This window comes from Apodemus sylvaticus, chromosome 12 (genome assembly GCF_947179515.1).
Source record: "Apodemus sylvaticus chromosome 12, mApoSyl1.1, whole genome shotgun sequence".
In the NCBI taxonomy this organism is placed as follows: domain Eukaryota; kingdom Metazoa; phylum Chordata; class Mammalia; order Rodentia; family Muridae; genus Apodemus; species Apodemus sylvaticus.
Window position 1 is genome coordinate 96,594,697 of NC_067483.1, and position 11,189 is coordinate 96,605,885.

Below are 11,189 nucleotides of genomic sequence, written 5' to 3' on the forward strand. Positions count from 1 at the left end.
CCTGAAATAAAATGATCACCTAAGAGGAAAATCAGACCAAGCCCTCTGAAAAGAAGAGGAAGGAAAAGTGTGCTGCATGGAATCAGGGCGGGCTGCAGATGGAGAGACCACACCCAGCCCTAAGACTGTCAGAGCCTGACTCTTCATGCTGACTGCTCTGTCTTCAAGGGTCTGTGACACCATCAAAGTCCAGGCACTTACAAGTACACATGCAAGGAAAGAGCCACGCCTCGAGTGTTAGTGCCAACTGAGATAAGGCAAACCAAATGTTTAACAACACACATCTTGCTTTTCTGTCGTGGATGCCCTGGTGATGCCTGTATTTTGATGTTAATTCTGCTTTCCCAGGAAGGGCAGTCTGGAAGAGGAATGAGTCACATACTCAGGTGGCTTCTTCTGAACTCCCACTGAATGAATAAAGGGACCAATCACTGGGCAAGCAGACAGGACTTCCAGGTCGGACAAGAGAGGAAGCAGGAGAGAGTGAGGGTTTTGGGGAGAGGGATAGCATAAGGACAAGATGTAGCTTTTAGTGTCTCCTGGTTTCTATGGCGGATCCAGGATTATCCACCGGAGGACTTAGATTTAATATAGCTTACACGATTAGGATTCTAGTTGTTGTGCCCAGTGATTGAGTTACCATTGATTCTGAACTAAGTTTGTGTGGTATTTTTATTCACGAGGCGGTTCAACTGGGTTTCAGAGAGAAAGGGCGGAAAAGTGTGGGTTTGTCAGATGTGCACCACAAAGGCCATGGGGGTTTTGAAGCATGGGGCTGGCGAGCTGGGTGGAGAGATTTCAGGAGCTCCGGGTCAGAGAGTCTGCCGAAATGAGAACACCGCTGGAGCCGGGGAGAAATTCCTTCTTTGGGAATCAGGCAAAATCTGAGAATAAATTTTTGGAATGCTGAAAAATGAGCGCAAAAAGGAAGTATAACTTTTAGTGAGTAGGAAACTATGAAACAGCCACATTTTTAGAAAATGTTTCTGTCTAAGTGAATTTCTCTACTTGACCACTAGATGGCAACATTCTTTCAAAATTTGTTTTGTATCCACCTTTAATTTTTTGAATAGGATTGTTAATTACCACAGAGGGGCAGGGTTTCCATTCCTCCCCCCTCATCTTCTACACCTGTGCAATGTGTGCCCCACCCATCCCAGGACTCTCTTCACTGTTACATCATGTGGATTCCTTTTCTTCTTTCTAGCTTAGACATTAGGACCCACCTATGAGAAAGAATATATAGTTTTTGTCTTTCTGAGCCCAAGTTGCCTCATGAATATACTTTTAAAATGACATGGGATAAAACTTGCAAGGATTACCACCTCCCAACACACATATGCACAAAAACATAAAAACTTGGAGACTGACAAAGCACTTTTGAATGAACAGTGGATATGCACACACAGGCATGCACACACATGCACACATACACTTTGTCCAATTTTTCTAACAAATGTAGAAACATTCTCAAACAAATAAACAAAAATCTTCAATAAAATACTTGCAAACTAAATTCAAGAACACATGCAAGTCAAATGTGATGATCAAGTCTTTGAGGAAATTAAGGAGACCACTTAAACATTCCTAGCATCAAGTGGGAACGAGGTCGCTGCCTACCAGAACCTCTGGGACAGCCAAGGTAGTCAAGAATAAGGTTCATAATGATAACCACTTCTCTCAAATATTAGAGAGCTCAAATGTAAATAAGCCAATGATCTCAAATAAGAACCCCAAAACTGTAGAAAACAAAGAAGACAAACTCAAGCCTAGTAGACACCGAGATGTGATAAAGACCAAACGAATCAGAAAAAGTAGATCTTCTAGACCTAAACAAGTGAGAAAGTTCAATTTTTAGAAAGATTAAAAGGATTGCCAACTCCTTAACTGGGGAGGGGTGGGCAGAGAGAGAGAGAGAGAGAGCACAAAAGAGATATTTAAAACAATATATCTATACCTATGTATGTATAAATAGAAAATAGATGATTGATAGAAAGATAGATAGACAGACAGACAGGCAGACAGATGGTATGGTAGTCTATATAACAATGACCTCCAACAGGCTCATATATTTGAAGGCATGGTCACCAGGAAGTGGTACTATTTGGAAGGATTAGGAGGTGTGGCCTTGTTGGAGGAAGGGTGTCACTAGGGGGTGGGCTCTGAGGTTTCCAAAAGCCCATTCCAAGCCTCGTGGCTGCTTCTCTTCCTGATGCCTTTGAATCTGGATATAGAACTCTCAACTACTGCTCTGGCACTGTGCTGTCTGCATGCTGCTGTACTCCTGACATGACAACAATGGATTAAACACCTTGTTTAGGAAGAGTTGCCATGGTCACGGTGTCTTTTCAGAGTAACAGAACATTAAGCAGACAGACAGACAGACAGACAGAGAAAAGAACCCATATAAATAAAACAGTACACAAAGGGAAGTTGTTATGTAGACTTCAGTGAGATCCAGAACATCATTGGTAATACTTTCAAAACATAATTAACATACTGGAAAAAACCTAGAAGAAATAAAGGTTTAAATGCTTATGACTACCAAAGTTGCAAGACGTGAATAATTTAAAAAGACTTAAGACAAACCACAGAACTAATAGGAGTTAATTTTTTCTTAACAAAGAAAGGCTCAGGGATGGCTATTCATGGCTGAGTTCTACCAGAGTGAAAAGGAAGATCTAATACCCACATTTTTGTAAACTGGTCCACAAATGAGAAAGGCACAGGGCTTTCTCAAACTTCTTACAAAGTCAGGACTGCCCTGATTTCAAAATCAGACAAAGACATACAAAGGCACACACACACACACACACACACACACACTCACGCATGCACACATGCATATGCACACACAGGCATGCACACACATGCACACATACACTTTGTCCAATTTTTCTAACTTTACTTCAACTAAATTCAAGAACACATGCAAGTCAAATATGATGATCAAGTTGGTTTTATCATAGGAAAACTAAATTGTCCAATACACACACATCAGTAACTAAATCAGAAATCATGTGATCATGTCTATAGCTGTAGAAAAGGCATGTGAGAAAGCTCAACATACGTCAATGATCAGAGACCCAAAGAAAATGGGATTCGATGAACTGACCTCAGCGCAATAAAGGCTAAATATGATGAGCCTGTGGCCAACATTATGTGAAGTGAGAAAAATCATAGAGCATTTTATATAACACCTGGAAGAGACCCAACACCACCCTCTCGCTCTTACTCTATTTAATGCTCAAAGTCTTCAAGAAAATAAAGCAAGAAAAATAAAAAAAATATTGGAAAGGAAGCAGTCCCAGTACCCCTAATTGCTGACATCAATGGTTTAAAGATTCCATCAGAAAAAATTAAATCTAATGAAGACTTTCAGTGAAGTCGCCAGACACAAAAATCAGCAGACAAATCACTGGCTTTCTATGCACCTGTGCCTCCTTCTTGAGTTTGCCTTTTAACACAACAGTATTTCCCCTGTGTAATAAAATCCAGAATACATCTTATTCTGGATAAGCATAGAACATTATGTGATCAGCACCACAATGACATGATGTATGCTTTGAAATCAAATTGCTATTGTCTAAAAATGACATGACACTGTTGAAAGGAGCCAGTTTGTTTCCTAGTGACAAGACATATTGAAGATACAGAGAAGAAAGTGGAAAATTAATACAGATATAAAAGATCCTAGAAGTGAGTGGCCTGCTCAACACCTCACACAGAATCACTTGCCAATTTCTAAAACTTTCGTAGCCCAGACCTTGAATTTTGTCTAGATATCCTTTCTCAGCGGTGCCTGCTGGGTCGTTTGCTCACTGTCCGTCCCTCTCAGAACAGACCCGGCTGCCTCTGAGGATCTCTGTGCTTCCTGCGAGTGCTGTTGCTTTGCCTGGTGGCTGGTTACATTTGTCTGACTCCCAAACTTGCTGTGGATTACAGGAAGTAGGCCTACAACCTGGCATCATGCCTGTTACAGGGAGGCAAAGGTTAAACTTGCCCAAATGCATGTAAGAAATGCTACCCAACAGACTGTGACACTGCTTGGCCCACCAGTCATCAAAAAGAAACTACTGTCTGCATCCTTTCCGCCGCTCTCTGGTGTCCTCCACACTTACTTGCACAGACATGGGGCTGAGGGTGTGTCTCAGCGGTAGAGCATTTACCTAGCATGAGTGAGGTGTTGGGTTCATCAGGGAAAAGGAGGTGGAACGATTGTAAAAGCAGGAGAACCTAGATGTTTTCTAGGAGTCTTTTATCTGTGACACTGAAATCCGCACTTATGTGATCTCACTTTCTAGAACCACACGGTGGCGCTCTTCCCCCACTCAAGAGTTTTCAGAATTTCTCAGTAAATGGTGATTCGTTGAAGGTAAGGGCCCTGCTAGGCTAGAGGGGTTCGCCGAGTTTTCTTACACAGCAGCTAGCTCTTTTACAGTTGTGTAAACATGACCATAACAGTTCTCAATAGCCACAGAGAGAATTATCCCCCTGGCAATGTTAACACCAGGTTCAGAAGAATCAGTGCTGACTTTATTCCTGGAAGAACGCGAACATGTTTGAGCACAGACTTGGAAATGAAAGCACCAGCTCAGGAAGCTTCTGGTAAGATACGGACACAACATTCTCCGCCATCTCGGGAATGTCTACCACCTGACTCGGCTTCCCAGGATAAACTGCCCTCCCTATTCTAGACGTCAAAGGAAACAAGGAGACCCTAGCCAGGAACAGAACTGCAGGATGACAGGTGGACCCAACACAGGACATTGACTGAGGACCTATTATATGCTGATGGCTGGAATCGATTCCATGCAAATGCACCCACAAGTCCCTACCTGTGAGATGTTCACAGCAGTTCAGTTCCGTCACACTCCTTCCAGTGAGGTGTGATGAGAGATGGCACAATGGTTAAGAGTGCTTGCTGATCTTGTGAGACAAAACAAAACAAAACAAAACAAAACAAAACAAAACAAAACCCAAACAGTTTGATTCCTAGCTCTTGACTGCCTGTAACTCTGCAAATATTAACTGATAGGGTCCTCATAGTAATGAAGGGAGTTGGGACTTTTCAGAATCCATAGTTGAGGCAGCAAGCAGACTAGAGCCAGGGCATGCTGGGCAAGCTAGTAGCAAGGTTATGGTTGAGCCATTCCACAAACAGACCGGCCATAAAAGATAAGGGGCATGCCTGGGAAAACTCCTATGGGTCATACACTATCTGGACTGGAGTCTCCTGTCTCCTGTCCTTGGATGCAGTTTAAAATGACCTTCCTGGTAACAAAAATAAACTGCCCTCCTACATTGCTGACGGCCCGATCTGCACGTATGCCAAAAAACCCCACCCTGTGCGCCAGAATCCCCTGCCAATGTTTGAATCGGCAAAATCATGTGTAACCGCACCAAACCCCCCTGACAACCCCCCTGACAACCCCCCTGACTTTTCCTATATAAACCCCTAGCTTTTGGGCCTCAGGGTCGACTCCTCTGTCTCCTGTGTGAGATACGTGTCGATCCAGAGCTCTGATAAGAAACTACCTCATGCATTTACATCAAGTCGGTCTCTCGTGTTTCCTTGGGTGTACGCTATCCCGAGAATGGAGTGGGGGTCTCCCCAAAAGGAGGTCCTACAGTAACACCTGGAGACTTGCATACCCTGTTGTTACTCTCATCTGAAACCAGAAGAAACTCGCACATTGAAACATAACATCTTCAATGTAGTCAAGCTAGAAGTCTGAATCCAGGAACAGAGTTTCTGACCGTCATTCCTTCTTGAGTATAAGTCTAAAGCAAACTACACTCACACATTTATTATAAGCAACATATACTTAATCCACAGTAGCTGACCTGGCTGTCAGTTTCCAGTGTAGCTTTTAGGGTCTCACATTCGTGTCTGAGCTAAACTAGATCCCTAGATAGATGAGTGTTGTGTTCCTTACTCAGCGTAGTGACTTTCTGGACAGGGTATTATGTAGGACTCAGTGAACAGCTTCCCCACCTCAGCACTATTGGTGTTTAGGTAATTTTTGGGAAGACTGTCCTGAGTATTCTAAAGTGTTGTTTTGGTTTAGTCAGTAGGTGGCAGCACAGACCCATGATTGTGACCCTAGACTGACTTCAGCCCCTCCCTTTGCAGTTACCATTAGAACAGAACCTGGGGTAGCGGTCTATGGGTACTGCGTAAGTTTCTTTGGCTGGTTAATTGATGGAGGTGGTTCTTATACACAGCGACTATGGTTCTAGCTTTGCAGTGAGTAGGTAGAGAAGGGCTTATATAATCAACACAAGTGTGTCTTGGTATAGATTTCCCCAGTGAAGAAGGGGCAGAGGGGAACCGTGAATCATGCAGGCAGATGGGGGGAATAAATAGAAAGCGTTGCTAGCACTTCCCCGCCGGACTTATGCAATATGCGAGCTCATGAAGTTTTCATTGACATTGGAGTTCCAAAAAAAGGGTTTCATGAAACTTTGACTTCTAAGTGGGGCACCGTGACAAAAGGAGACAACTATCAAAGGTCAACATTCTTGTTAGCAGGAAAGGTCAACGATTCCTGCTCGTTAAGTTCTGTGTCCCAGCAAAGAACCCCAAATGCATCAGCAGGCACGAATTCTTAAAGAGGAGGGGACGGACGCAGGGGTGAGTGGACGGACGCACAGACGAGTGTATGCTGGTAAACCCGCTGACACAATTCCTCTCGGGGGAGCAGTGTGTTCTAGAACGCTCAGGCTTTCCTTTTTCATAGTCAAACAGCCACAGGTGAGAGAGGAGAGTAAGACAGAATGAGAGGCGATATTATTGTGGACTTCCCACATGGGAAGCTATCACCACATTAGCGATTAAGAACTGAGCCTCTGGAGGAAGGAGAAAGTCACCTGTCCCAAACACGTGCCATTATCTGTCCTGTTATTTATTTATAGGTCAGCTCTTCCCTGGCATCTGCTTGCTTGGTTTTGATATCTTCTTATATGCTTGAAATAGTTTTAGTGTAGAAACATTAAATATGCTTACTTTTGTAGTCTATCTCCGATCATGCCAGTGACTGACTTTTGGCTATTTCCGCGATTTGGATTTCCACAGACTCTAGCTCCCAGTGACTGACTGTACCACCGGTGCTTAGAGAATTTGTGAATGGCGAGTTGGCACATCGGCACTTGTAAGATCTAAGCGAGCTGAGACCATGAGACCAAATCCACTGTGGCCTGCCCTTTGGATTCGCGGGGTTGGAGGCTCTACTGTGATACCAGGCCCAGGTGAGCACCAGCTCTCTGTTCCCTGGCCAACCCTTGGGTTATGTTCTCCTCTTCCCTCTCATCCCAACACCAGCAAGTCACCTCTTCCACAGTGCACAGGATACTTTCTGAGCATGCCAAGTTCACAAGGTAGTCTCACTTTGAGCAAGTCAGGCCTGCCAGTGTGGACAGCTATTTGGCTGTCAGATCTCTATAAACAGGGGTCAGCACACTCTGGATAAAGGGCAGGATTCTTTTTGTCTCCGTGATAAGGAACTGTTTTCCTTCTTTCCTCCAGCCCACGAGTCACAGTACTCTGTTTGGAGTCTCTCTTGAAATGTGCTCCAAAGTTGTCTCATAAGCACCCAGTCATGGCCTGTATACCCCCAGTATACTTCATATGGATCTGTTTCCCTGTATTTTCCTAATTGATGATGAAGATCATAAGAACAGGCTCATTCTTGCATCTTAATGCATAGCACCTGTGCAATGTATACATCAATCAATGATTGAACCTTGAACTCCGTTTCTACTCTTCTGTTGACTCTGTTTAAGAAGTTCACATGCTTGGTATATTTTCTTTGCTCATTACTTAAAAAATCCTGCAATTCTTTGATATATGGTCTAAAGTAGACTAGGCTGGTCTCAGACCCACTACAAGAGGATGGTCTTGAACTCCTGAATCTCCTGCATATGTTTCTTAGGGCCTGGGATTAAAGGTGCGCCTCCCTTGTTACCAACAGTTGATGTCACCTTTTCCTAGGAGCTTTATTTGGAAGCAAATCACTCTTTGCTGTTGTAGTAATAAATGACTCTAAATACACATCTTTCTTGTCCTTTGTGTGGCATTCTTTAGTAAGAATGGAATTTATCCTCTCCACATTACAGGTTTGCGCATGCATACAAACACAGACACACATAGACATACACATACACACATATACACATACACACATACATACATACACACACAGACACACATAAATTCATAAATACACACACACACATACATACACATATATATACACACATACACACAGAGACGCACATGCATATATACATATATACATACATATACATACATATACATACTGACAGACATGCACACACATATACACAGACAGATATACACACACAGGCTCTCATACATATATATACATATACACACAGACAGACATACACACAGACAGACAGACTGACAGACATACACACACATAATGCTTCAGATATCTGTGTAAAAGATAGGTGCCCAGTAAATGTTTTATAATTATGCAGAAAAATATAATCTTCAGAACTCTTCTTAGGATCAAAGTTTAAACCTCAATACTTGTAGTGTTAGTTTGTTCTGCTTCAAGCATCTTTTTCTCCCATATCTAACTGTGTTATTTTGTTAGGGTCTAAACTTGTAACAATAATACAAGTTAACTTTTACAGAGTGCATATCTATTTTCAAGAACTAACAATAGAAATCTGCCACATGTATTAGTGTATCCTAGCCATCCAGTAAAGAGTTACTTTAAAAAAAATGTAAGTCAGACATATGCCATTTCACACTGAAGGAGTAGAAAAAAAATCTACTTAATAAAAATGGAATAAAAAAGAAAATAAGAATACCTACTATATTTGTATTCAATAACACAGCATAAAACCATAAAAAGGGATACAAAGAATCAGTAGATGATGAAGGTTTCCTTCACTGAAGACATATAATAACTGCAACCATATATGTGTCCAGCATTGTGGCACTTACATTTCAAACCATGTTGATAGATCTGAGGAGAGCCCCGCCCGACTCTCCCCCAAAAGGAGAGATGGCTCTGTGGTTAAGAGCACCAACTGCTCTTCCAGAGGTCCTGAGTTCAATTCCCAGCAACCACATGGTGGCTCATACCATCTGCAGGGGTATCTAATGCCCTCTTCGGGTGTGTCTGAGGAGAGAAACAGGGTACTCATATAGATAAAATAAATAAACAAATCATTTAAAATGAAAATAAAAAAGAAGAGAGCCCAGGGTTCTACAGTAGGAGAGGGCTCCGTTCCCCACTTTCTACAATAGATGCATCAGCCAAAGAAAGTCAATAGGAAAGACTTAGCCTTAAACCACGCCTCCAGTAACAATGAGGTCAATGCACACACGGGACACTATGCGCCAAAGGGAGACTACATATTCCTCCCAAGTCTATCTGGAAGTTGCTCAGTGACATAAAGGGTTCTGACAAATCTGACAGGACTGAATTTATATCAGGTGCTTCCCCACCGCAGCCAGATGGAACCAGGATTGCAGTCATGGGAATATGTGGCCAAATAACCAACAGAACAAGATGAAATTTACAGGTAAACTACCAAATGTGACAAGAGATGCAACAATGGAGACATGTACCAAAACTCATGGGCTGCAGTAAAAATCTATCAGGGGGAGTCACTGAAATAGAGAAGTAAAAGAAAAAAAAAAGCTTAAATGAATAGGCAACCCACAAAGTGCCCAAATAATCTGATTTAAAACAGGCAGATGACTTGAATAGAGACAGCTGGTAATAGAACATATAAAATTCCTGATGGTATGTGATAGAATACTAGCTGTGAATACTAGCACTGTGACAGAGTACTAGCTATGTGATAGAATACTAGCCATGTGATAGAATACTAGATATTTGATAGAATACTAGCTTTGTGATAGAATACTAGAAAGTAATAGAATACTAGCCATGTGACAGAATTCTAGCCATGTGACAGAATTCTAGCCATGTGACAGAATACTAGCTATATGACAGAATACTAGCCCTGTGACAGAATACTAGCCCTGTGATAGAATACTAGCCCTGTGATAGAATACTAGCCCTGTGATAGAATACTAGCCCTGTGATAGAATACCAGCAAGTAGCTCAGGTAGGGTGTGTAGAGTGAGGTCACTGTGGCAACCGTAATGTACCATGCATTTTAAAAAGCTAGAAGGAAAGACCATGAAAGATTCTGCTGTAAAGAGGTAGTCAGCCTTTGAGATAAGTCATATTTAGCCCGATTTAAACATTACATGACATATACAAGTATTATAATATCATATGGCTTCTGATTAATAAGTACACGGTTTAAGTTTTTATGTAATGTTTTAAGTCAGATATAAATAAAATAAATAAATGGGATAAAAAGCAAAAAAGTTCCAATTACTAATTATTGACACAATAGTCACAGTGAGAACTTATCCTATTTAAGACGGTTATCATCAAAACGTTGAAAAGTAACAACTGTGGGAAAGAAGGGAAATTAGGACACAGAAGGGTGAGAAATTAGAAGAAATAGAAATTAGTGCTGCCTGGTGGAAAATAGTATGGGGGTTCTGAAACCTCTGACCATACAACTACCATGTGGCCCAGTTATCGACTGCGCAGACACAAAGCAAAGACACTCTGACATCAAAGAGTCTGCTTTCCCATGTTTATCCTCGCCACATCTGCAAGACACGCTGAGAGTCAACTACCACATCCAGTGGGCAAAGAATGAATAAAAAGGTCATTCGTACACACAAAGGAATATCATCTAACTGTGGGTAAGGATGAAACTCTTCATTTGTGGCAACACGGGTGGATATTATAATAAGAAAAAGTAAGCCAGAGGAAGATGCCATCGCATGTTCACACTAACCTGTGGAAGCTCCGTTTCTTCATGCTGGAGCCTTCAGACTGTTACCTAGCTGTTTTCAAGTGTGCAGTCATTTGTTGCAACTACAGTTATCATCCTGGGCAACAGAAGACTGGAACTGTCCCCGCCACGGGGGCTTTCGTATCTCCTTCCCAGATGTCCTCACTTCCCATCCCCAGGACTCATACTAGGGGTGATATTCCAATATTGCCCAATAGACATAATCTGTAATGGCGATACACTGTATACTTGAAAACTACTAAGAAATAGATTTTAAATCGTAACGCAAAGAACCCACAAGCATGTTAGAAAATGCACGCATC